Source organism: Somniosus microcephalus, chromosome 11 (genome assembly GCF_052327205.1).
Source record: "Somniosus microcephalus isolate GS21.2 chromosome 11, FLI_Smic_1.0, whole genome shotgun sequence".
Lineage (NCBI taxonomy): Eukaryota > Metazoa > Chordata > Chondrichthyes > Squaliformes > Somniosidae > Somniosus > Somniosus microcephalus.
The window spans coordinates 233,454,979-233,466,016 of NC_140997.1; positions in this window are offsets into that span (position 1 = coordinate 233,454,979).

Below are 11,038 nucleotides of genomic sequence, written 5' to 3' on the forward strand. Positions count from 1 at the left end.
ACGGCAACTGGGGAATTTAAATTCAGTTAATTAAATAAATCTGAATAAAAAGCTAGTCTCAGTAATGGTGACCATGAAACTAACGGCTTGGTAAAACCCCATCTGGTTCACTAATGTCCTTTCGGGAAGGAAATCTGCCGCCCTTACCCGGTCTGGCCGATATGTGACTCCAGACCCCACAGCAATGTGGTTGACTCTTAACTGCCCTCTGAAAGGGCTGAGCGAGACATTCAGTTGTACCAAACCGCTGCAAAGAAGTATACTAAGAATAAAACCGGACGGTCGACCCAGGCACCGCACACGACAAAGGTGCACCCAGCGCAGTCGACCCTGCAAAGTCAGATAATCCCCAACCATCAACATTAGGATTCAACAAAGGAGGACTAAGGGATTAATTAAGAGGGGGAGAATAGAATGTGAGAGTAAGCTTTCAGGGAACATAAAAAGTGACTGTAAAAGCTTTTATAGATATGTGAAGAGAAAAAGATTGGTGAAGTCAAGCGTAGGTCCCTTGCAGTCAGAATCAGGGGAATTTATAATGGGGAACAAAGAAATGGCCGACCAATTAAATACATATTTTGGTTCTGTCTTCACAAAGGAGGGCACAAATAACCTCCCAGAGATGTCGGGGAACATAGGGTCTAATGAAAGGGAGGAACTGAAAGAAATCAGTATTTGTAGGGAAATGGTGTTAGAGAAATTGACGAGATTGAAGGCTGATAAATCCCCAGGGCCTGATAATCTACATCCTAGGGTACTTAAGGAAGTGGCCCCAGAAATAGTAGATGCATTGCTGGTCATCTTCCATAATTCGATAGACTTTGGAACAGTACCCATGGATTGGAGGGTAGCTAATGTTACCCCACTGTTCAAAAAAGGTGGTAGAGAGAAAACGGGGAATTATAGACCTGACATCGGTAGTGGGGAAAATGCTAGAGTCCATTACTGTATAAAAGATGTAATAGCAGAGCACTTGGAAAACAGTGACCGGATCGGACAAAGTCAACATGGATTTACAGAAGGTAAATCGCGCTTGACTAATCTACTGGAATTTTTTGAGGATGTAACTGGTAAAATAGATAAGGGAGAACCAGTGGATGTGGTGTATTTGGACTTTCAAAAGGCTTTCGATTGGGTCCCGCATAAGAGATTAGCGTGTAAAGTTAAGGCACATGGGATTGGGGCAAGGTATTGACTTGGATAGAGAACTGGTTGGCAGACAGAAAGCAAAGAGTTGGGATAAACGGCTCTTTTTCCGAGTGGCAGGCAGTGACGAGTGGGGTACCGCAGGGATCGGTCCTTGGACCCCAGCTATTCACAATATATATTAATGATCTGGACGAGGGAACTAGATGTAATATCTCCAAGTTTGCAGACGACACAAAGCTGGGTGGGCTTGTGTGCTGTGAGGAGGATGCCGAGAAACTCCAGTATGATTTGGACAGGTTGGGTGATTGGGCAGAAGCATGGCAGATGCAATATAATGTGGATAAATGCGAGGTTATCCACTTTGGTGTTAAAAACAAGAAGGCAGATTATTATCTGAATGGCAATAGATTGGGAGAAGGGGAAGTGCAACGAGACCTGGGCGTCCTTGTGCACCAGTCGCTGAAGGTAAGCATGCAGGTGCAGCAGGCAGTTAAGAAGGCAAATGGTATGTTGGCCTTCGTAGCGAGAGGGTTTGAGTACAGGAACAAGGATGTCTTGCTGCAGTTGTACAGGGCCTTGGTGAGACCACATCTTGAGTATTGTGTGCAGTTTTGGTCACCTTATCTGAGGAAGGATGTTCTTGCCATGGAAGGAGTGCAGCAAAGATTCACCAGGCTGATACCTGGGATGGCAGGAATGACGTATGAGGAGAGAGTGGGTCGATTGGGCTTGTACTCGCTGGAGTTTAGAAGAGTGAGAGGGGATCTCATTGAAACTTATAAAATTCTAACAGGACTAGACAGACTAGATGCAGGAAGGATGTTCCTGATGGTCGGGGAGTCCAGAACCAGGGGTCACAGTCTAAGGATAAGGGGCAAGCCATTTAGAACAGAGATGAGGAGGAATTTATTCACCCAGAGAGTGGTGAACCTGTGGAATTCTCTACCACAGAAGGCAGTAGAGGCCAATTCATTAAATATATTCAAGAAGGAGTTGGATATATTTCTTAAGGCTAAAGGGATCCAGGGATATGGGGAGATAGCAGGGACAGGGTACTGAATTTGGATTATCAGCCATGATCGCATTGAATGGCGGAGCAGGCTCGAAGGGCCGAATCTCCTGCTCCTAGCTTTTATGTTTCTATGTTTCTATGTAACATCCTGGGGGTCACCATTGATCAGAAAATTAACTGGACCAGCCACATAAATACTGCGGCTACAAGAGCAGGTCAGAGGCTGGGTATTCTGTAGCGAGTGTCTCACCCTCCGACTCTCCACCATCTACATGGCACAAGTCAGCAGTGTGATGGAATACTCTCCACTTGTCTGGATGAGTGCAACTCCAACAACACTCAAGAAGCTCGACACCATCCAGGACAAAGCAGCCCGCTTGATTGGCACCCCATCCACCACCTTAAACATTCACTCCCTCCACCACCGGCACACCATGTCTGCAGTGTGGACCATCGACAAGATGCACTGCAGCAACTCGCCAAGGCTTCTTCGACAGCACCTCCCAAACCCGCGACCTCTTCCACCTAGAAGGGCGAGGGCAGCAGGCGCCTGGGAACACCATCACCTCCAAGTTCCCCTCCAAGTCACACACCATCCTGACTTGGAAATATATCGGCCGATCCTTCATCGTCGCTGGGTCAAAATCCTGGAACTCCCTCCCTAACAGCACTGTGGGAGCACCTTCACCACACGGACTGCAGCGGTTCAAGAAGGCGGCTCACCACCACCTTCTCAAGGGCAACTAGGGATGGGCAATAAATGCTGGCCTTGCCAGCGACGCCCACATCCCGTGAAGGAATAAAACATTTTTAAAGTATCTTTTTTGAAGTGAAGCCACTGTTGTAATGTTGCAAACATGGCAGACAATTTTACGCACAGCAAGATCCCACGAGCAGAATTGTGTTAATAACCAGATACACGGACACACACATACACTCTGTATCTAACCCGTGCTGTCCCTGCCCTGGGAGTGTTTGATGGGACAGTGTAGAGGGAGCTTTACTCTGTATCTAACCCATGCTGTACCTGCCCTGGGAGTGTTTGATGGGGACAGTGTAGAGGGAGCTTTACTCTGTATCTAACCCGTGCTGTACCTGCCCTGGGAGTGTTTGATGGGACAGTGTAGAGGGAGCTTTACTCTGTATCTAACCCGTGCTGTACCTGCCCTGGGAGTGTGTGATGGGACAGTGTAGAGGGAGCTTTACTCTGTATCTAACCCGTGCTGTACCTGCCCTGGGAGTGTTTGAAGGGACAGTGTACAGGGAGCTTTACTCTGTATCTAACCCGTGCTGTACCTGCCCTGGGAGTGTGTGATGGGACAGTGTAGAGGGAGCTTTACTCTGTATCTAACCCGTGCTGTACCTGCCCTGGGAGTGTTTGAAGGGACAGTGTACAGGGAGCTTTACTCTGTATCTAACCCGTGCTGTACCTGCCCTGGGAGTGTGTGATGGGACAGTGTAAGAGGGAGCTTTACTCTGTATCTAACCCGTGCTGTACCTGCCCTGGGAGTGTTTGATGGGACAGTGTAGAGGGAGCTTTACTCTGTATCTAATCCCGTGCTGTACCTGCCCTGGGAGTGTTTGATGTGACAGTGTAGAGGGAGCTTTACTCTGTATCTAATCCCGTGCTGTACCTGCCCTGGGAGTGTTTGATGGGACAGTGCAGAGGGAGCTTTACTCTGTATCTATCCCGTGCTGTACCTGCCCTGGGAGTGTTTGAAGGGACAGTGTAGAGGGAGCTTTACTCTGTATCTAACCCGTGCTGTACCTGCCCTGGGAGTGTGTGATGGGACAGTGTAGAGGCAGCTTTACTCTGGATCTAACCCGTGCTGTACCTGCCCTGGGAGTGTTTGATGGGGCAGTGTAGGTGGAGCTTTACTCTGTATCTAACCCGTGCTGTATCTGCCCTGAGAGTGTTTGATGGGACAGTGTAGAGGGAGCTTTACTCTGTATCTAACCCGTGCTTTACCTGCCCTGGGAGTGTTTGATGGGCCAGTGTAGAGGGAGCTTTACTCTGTATCTAACCCGTGCTGAGCTGCCCTGGGAGTGTTTGATGGGACAGTGCAGAGGGAGCTTTACTCTGCATCTAACCCGTGCTGTACCTGCCCTGGGAGTGTTTGAAGGGACAGCGTAGAGGGAGTTTTACTCTGTATCTAACCCGTGCTGTACCTGCCCTGGGAGTGTGTGATGGGACAGTGTAGAGGGAGCTTTACTCTGTATCTAACCCGTGCTGTACCTGCCCTGGGAGTGTTTGATGGGGCAGTGTAGGTGGAGCTTTGCTCTGTATCTAACCCGTGCTGTACCTGCCCTGGGAGTGTGTGATGGGACAGTGTAGAGGGAGCTTTACTCTGTATCTAACCCGTGCTGTACCTGCCCTGGGAGTGTTAGATGGGACAGTGTAGAGGGAGCTTTACTCTGCATCTAACCCGTGCTCTACCTGCCCTGGGAGTGTTTGATGGGACAGTGTAGAGGGAGCTTTACTCTGTATCTATCCCGTGCTGTACCTGCCCTGGGAGTGATTGAAGGGACAGTGTAGAGGGAGCTTTACTCTGCATTTAACCTGTGCTGTACCTGCCCTGGGAGTGTGTGATGGGACAGTGTAGAGGGAGCTTTACTCTGTATCTAACCCGTGCTGTATCTGCCCTGAGAGTGTTTGATGGGACAGTGTAGAGGGAGCTTTACTCTGTATCTAACCCGTGCTGTACCTGCCCTGGGAGTGTTTGATGGGGCAGTGTAGAGGGAGCTTTACTCTGTATCTAACCCGTGCTGAGCTGCCCTGGGAGTGTTTGATGGGACAGTGTAGAGGGAGTTTTACTCTGTATCTAACCCGTGCTGTACCTGCCCTGGGAGTGTGTGATGGGACAGTGTCGAGGGAGCTTTACTCTGTATCTAACCCGTGCTGTACCTGCCCTGGGAGTGTTTGATGGGGCAGTGTAGAGGGGGCTTTACTCTGTATCTAACCCGTGCTGTACCTGCCCTGGGAGTGTTTGATGGGACAGTGTAGAGGGAGCTTTACTCTGTATCTAACCCGTGCTGTACCTGCCCTGGGAGTGTTTGACGGGGCAGTGTAGAGGGAGCTTTACTCTGTATCTAACCCGTGCTGTACCTGCCCTGGCAGTGTTTGACGTGACATTGCAGAGGGAGCTTTACTCTGTATCTAACCCGTACTGTAGCATAAGAACATAAGAACATAAGAAATAGGAGCAGGAGTAGGCCAATCGGCCCCTCGAGCCTGCTCCACCATTCAATAAGATCATGGCTGATCTGATCCTAACCGCCAATCCACTATCACAGAAACATCTCCTGAATCTAACAGAATTAGCCACACGAAATAGGAGCAGGATCAGGCTACACGGCCCCTGGGCCCGCTCCGCTACCCACAGGGCCATGACTGATCCGAACCTAAACTCATGTCCAAATTCCTGCCCGCTCCCCGTAACCCTTAATTCCCTTTACTTCTAGGAAAGTGTCTATTTCTGTTTTAAATTTATGTAATGATGTAGCTTCTACAGCTTTTTGGGGCAGCATATTCCGTGGAGCTACCACCCTCTGAGTGAAGTAGTTCCTCCTCATCTCAGTTTTGAAAGAGCAGCCCCTTATTCTAAGACTATGCCCCCTAGTTCTAGTTTCACCCATCATCGGGAACATCCTCCCCACATCCACCCGATCCAACCCCTTCACAATCTTATATGTTTCAATAAGATCGCCTCTCATTCTTCTGAACTCCAATGAGTAGAGTCCCAATCTACTCAACCTCTCCTCATATGTCCATCCCCTCATCCCCGGGATTAACCGAGTGAACCTTCTTTGTACTGACTCGAGAGCAAGTATGTCCTTTCTTAAGTATGGACACCAAAACTGTACCCAGTATTCCAGGTGCGGTCTCACCAATACCTTGTACAAGTGAAGCAATACCTCCCTATTTTTAGATTCTATCCCCCTAGCAATGAAAGCCATTCCATTGGCCTTCTTAATCACTTGCTGCACCTGCATACTAACCTTTTGAGTTTTGTGCACCAGGACCCCCAGATCCCTTTGTACTTCAGTACTTTCCAGTTTCTTGCCATTAAGATAATAACTTGCTCTACGATTTTTCCTGCCAAAGTGCATAACCTCACACTTTCCAGTATTGTATTCCATCTGCCAAATCTCTGCCCACTTACTTAGCCTGTCTATGTCCCCTTGCAGGTTTTTTATGTCCTCCTCACTCACTACTTTCCCTCCCATCTTAGTATCATCTGCAAACTTTGATATGTCACACTCGGTCCCCTCCTCCAAATCGTTAATATAGATTGTAAAGAGTTGGGGACCCAGCACTGACCCCTGTGGAACACCACTAGTTACTGATTGCCAGTCTGAGAATGAACCATTTATCCCAACTTTCTGCCTTCTGTTAGATAGCCAATCCTCTATCCATGCCAGAATATGGATAGAGGATACCTGCCCTGGAAGTGTTTGATGGAACAGTGTAGAGGGAGCTTTACTCTGTATCTAACCCGTGCTGTACCTGCCCTGGGAGTGTTTGATGGGACAGTGTAGAGGGAGCTTTATTCTGTATCTAACCCATGCTGTACCTGCCCTGGGAGTGTTTGATGGGACAGTGTAGAGGGAGCTTTACTGTGTATCTAACCCGTGGTGTACCTGCCCTTGGAGTGTTTGACGGGGCAGTGTAGAGGGAGCTTTACTCTGTATCTAACCCCGTGCTGTACCTGCCCTGGGAGTGTTTGATGGGACAGTTTAGAGGGAGCTTTACTGTGTATCTAACCCGTGGTGTACCTGCCCTTGGAGTGTTTGACGGGGCAGTGTAGAGGGAGCTTTACTCTGTATCTCACCCCGTGCTGTACCTGCCCTGGGAGTGTTTGATGTGACATTGTAGAGGGAGCTTTACTCTGTATCTAACCCGTGCTGTCCCTGCCGTGGGAGTGTTTGATGTGACATTGTAGAGGGAGCTTTACTCTGTATCTAACCCATGCTGTACCTGCCCTGGGAGTGTTTGATGGGACAGTGTAGAGGGAGATTTACTCTGTATCTAACCCGTGCTGTACCTGCCCTGGGAGTGTTTGATGGGACAGTGTAGAGGGAGCTTTACTCTGTATCTAACCCGTGCTGTACCTGCCCTGGGAGTGTTTGATGGGGCAGTGTAGAGGGAGCTTTACTCTGTATCTAACCCGTGCTGTACCTGCCCTGGGAGTGTTTGATGGGACAGTGTAGAGGGAGCTTTACTCTGTATCTAACCCATGTTGTACCTGCCCCGGGAATGATGCTGATTCTGAGCGCCTGAAATGGAAAATATTCCAATCCCGACACCATCATCCCTCCATTTAATGCGCACAAATTGAACCGAACCAATTGCTCCAGTAATGTCTGTGAGGGTCACCCTTTTAAATAGAAGTATATAAAAATAGCTATCAGAAGGTTGATTCCTAAGTCTGATTTGTGGTAAGTTTAATTGCATTGAACAGTTGAGACCAAACTCAGTAAGAACTTTCCCGTCCCTGAAGATAGAAGCTGATGTTTCTATTTCACTGTCACCACTCCAGCAATTATAAGGATCCCCGGTGTTCCGCAGGTTAATTTCCTGAGATCATAATGAGTCCAATTAATTATTTCAGTCTGTTAATCAGATCTGCTCAATTCTTCTCCTAGTTGTTTTAGCTGTATCATAAAACATCAGATAATAGACTTCAATTATTGTGGAGAGACTGGAGAAGCTGGGGTTGTTCTCCTCAGAGCAGAGAAGGTTAAGGGGAGATTTAATCGAGGTGTTCAAAATCATGAGGGGTTCTGATGGAGTAAATAAGGAGAAACTGTTTCCAGTGGCAGGAGGGTCGGTAACCAGAGGACACAGAGTGAAGGTGATTGGCAAAAGAACCAGAGGGGAGATGAGGAGAATTCTTTCTACGCAGCGAGTTGTTGTGATCTGGAACGCGCTGCCTGAAAGGGTGGTGGAAGCTGATTCAATAGGAACTTTCAAAAGGGAAATTGGATAAATACTTGAAAAGGAAAAAAAATTGCTGGGCTGTGGGGAAAGAGCGGGGGGGAGTGGGACTAATTGGAGAGCTCTTTCAAAGAGCCCCCACAGGCACGATAACATCCTTCTGTTTTGTATCATTCTATTTACTCTATCGAAAGACCTCATGATTTTGAACGCCTCTGTTAAATCTCAGCTTCACCTTCTCTGCTCCAAGGAGAACAACCCCAGCTTCTCCAGTCTCTCCACATCACTGAAGTCCCTCATCCCTGGGACCATTCTAGTAAATCTCCTCCGCACCCTCTCCAAGGCTTGACATCCTTCCTAAAGTGTGGTGCCCAGAATTGGACACAATTCTCCAGCTGAGGCCTAACCAGTGATTTAAAAAGGTTTAGCACAACATTCTTGGTATTCCAGTGAATATTGCCATCCTTGCACAGTATGTATTGCTGCAGTGTTCTGCACATACCGAGAGCTATCGCAACTCACTTTACAGGTGCTGGTCGCGGGAGGGGTGAAGTTGAGAGTACGGATGCTGAAGGGATGATCAAAGGTTTTTAGGGGGCTTTTGAAAGCAGGGAGGGAGGTTTAAAGGGTCTCATAGAACCAGCAGCGTGGAGACTGAACGGGGAGGTCTCCGGATGGTAGAGTGAGGCACGGGTCAAGGAATTAACCCCATTTCGGAGGAGGAGTGGGTACATTCTGGGGCGTGGGATTGGAGGAGTTAGCTCAGCGAGGATGGAGCTAACTTATGGAGGGATTTGAAATCCAGCAGAAGGATTTCCAGCCAGTCTCAACCAACGCTCCCTGTCATTTATTTTTGCTGCGTGGGCCCTTTAACTGGCTGTGCGGCCTGTTCAATTTTTCACGCATGCGCGGTTAATTACGTTCAAAAGCGGAATCTTCAGACCGCTGCGCGGCCACGCAGCTTAGTGGGAACGTTGGTCTCACGTACTAGCGCAGTGGTTATGTTACTGGACTAGTAATCCAGAGAATGAGTTCAAATCCCTCCTCACTGGCGCCCTCATTGTCCTCCTCACTTCCTCACTCCCTTCTCACTCTCCCCTCCCTTCCTCACTCTGCCTCACTCCCCTCCTCACTCCCCTCACTCCCTTCTCACTCTCCCCTCCCTTCCTCACTCCCCTCCTCACTCCCTCACTCTCTCCTCCCCTCACTCCCTCTTCACTCCCCTCACTCCTCTCCTCACTCCCTCCTCCCCTCTCTCCCTCCTCACTTCCTCACTCCACCTCACTCTCTCTCCTCACTCTCCCCTCCTTCCCTCCCTCACTCCGCCTCACTCTCTCCTCCCCTCTCTCCCTCTTCACTGCTCCCCTCTCTCCCTCCTCACTCCGCCTCACTCCCCTCATCACTCTCCCCTCCCTGCCCCTCCCTCCCTCACTCTGCCTCACTCTCTCCTCCCCTGTCTCCCTCTTCACTCCCCTCACTCCTCTCCTCACTCCCTCCTCCCCTCTCTCCCTCTTCACTCCCCTCACTCCTCTCCTCACCCCCTCCTCCCCTCTCTCCCTCCTCCCCTCTCTCCCTCCTCACTTCCTCACTCCCCTCTTCACTCCCTCTTCACTCCCTCCTCACTTTCCCCTCCCTCCCCCTCACTCTGCCTCACTCTCTCCTCCCCTCACTCCCTCTTCACTCCCCTCACTCCTCTCCTCACTCCCTCCTCCCCTCTCTCCTCCCCTCACTCCCTCTTCACTCCCCTCGCTCCTCTCCTCATTCCCTCCTCCCCTCTCTCCCTCCTCACTCCTCACTCTCCCCTGACTCCGCCTCACTCCCTCCTCACTCTCCCCTCCCTCCCCCTCCCTCACTCCACCTCACTCCCCTCACTCCCTCCTCCCCTGACTCCCCTGCTCACTCCCTCCTCACTCTCCCCTCCCTCCCCCTCCCTCACTCCACCTCACTTCGCTCACTCATCTCACTCCCTCCTCCCCTGCTCACTCTCTCCTCACTCCTCTAACTCATGGGGGAGGGAGACAATAAACTAAGAAAGGAACTCCATGTTCGGGCTGACTTCCCCAATTCCAACTGGCTGCATAATTGAACCCTCGAGACCGACTGGTGTTAAGGAAACATGGGGTGAGGGGTGGGAAGTGAAATGCAACTCCAGGGGTACAAAACAGGTGATAGCCGATTAGCCACCCATCACACACCCCGCCTGGGTTGACCATGACAAGCAGCTTCTTAACTAGGCTTCCCGCTGTTGGTTAAATGTCTTGACTCTGTAGGTTATTTGGCAGCAATCTCTCTTATGACTCATAAACCCATGGGTTCTGCAAAAAGAAATCCCTCCACAATCTGGCCTACACGTGACTGCTTCTGAGTCAGAAGGTTGTGGGTTCAAGTCCCACTCCAGAGACTTGAGCACATAATCCAGGCTGACACTCCCAGTGCAGTACTGAGGGAGCGCTGCACTGTCAGAGGTGCCGTCTTTCGGATGAGATGTTAAACCGAGACCCCGCCTGCTCTCTCAGGTGGGCGTAAAAGATCCCGTGGCCTCTATTCTGAAGAAGAGCAGGGGAGTTCTCCTGGCCAATATTTATCCCTCAATCAACGTTACTAAAACAGATTATCTGGTCATTATTGTTGTGTATGTACCTTTAAGAGAATAACTGGTCTCAGACTGCAGTACCGGCAGTGACCACCCCTGTATAAAAGGCGCTAGAGAGCCTCTGTTGTTTAGTTTCATTTATGCCTTTCACCAGTAAAGATCTGTTTGTTTTCTCTCCTGCTTGTCCGTGTCTCAATCATTCACGGACTTAACACTGGCGACGAGTTAGAAACGAACTTACCTGCAACTCAGCAGCAGCTCCGACGACGTTGTTGAAGGTCGGAGCCAGAAGAAAGAAAAAAAAAAATAGGCCATTGAAACTCGAGAAACAGGCGTCGACCGTCAA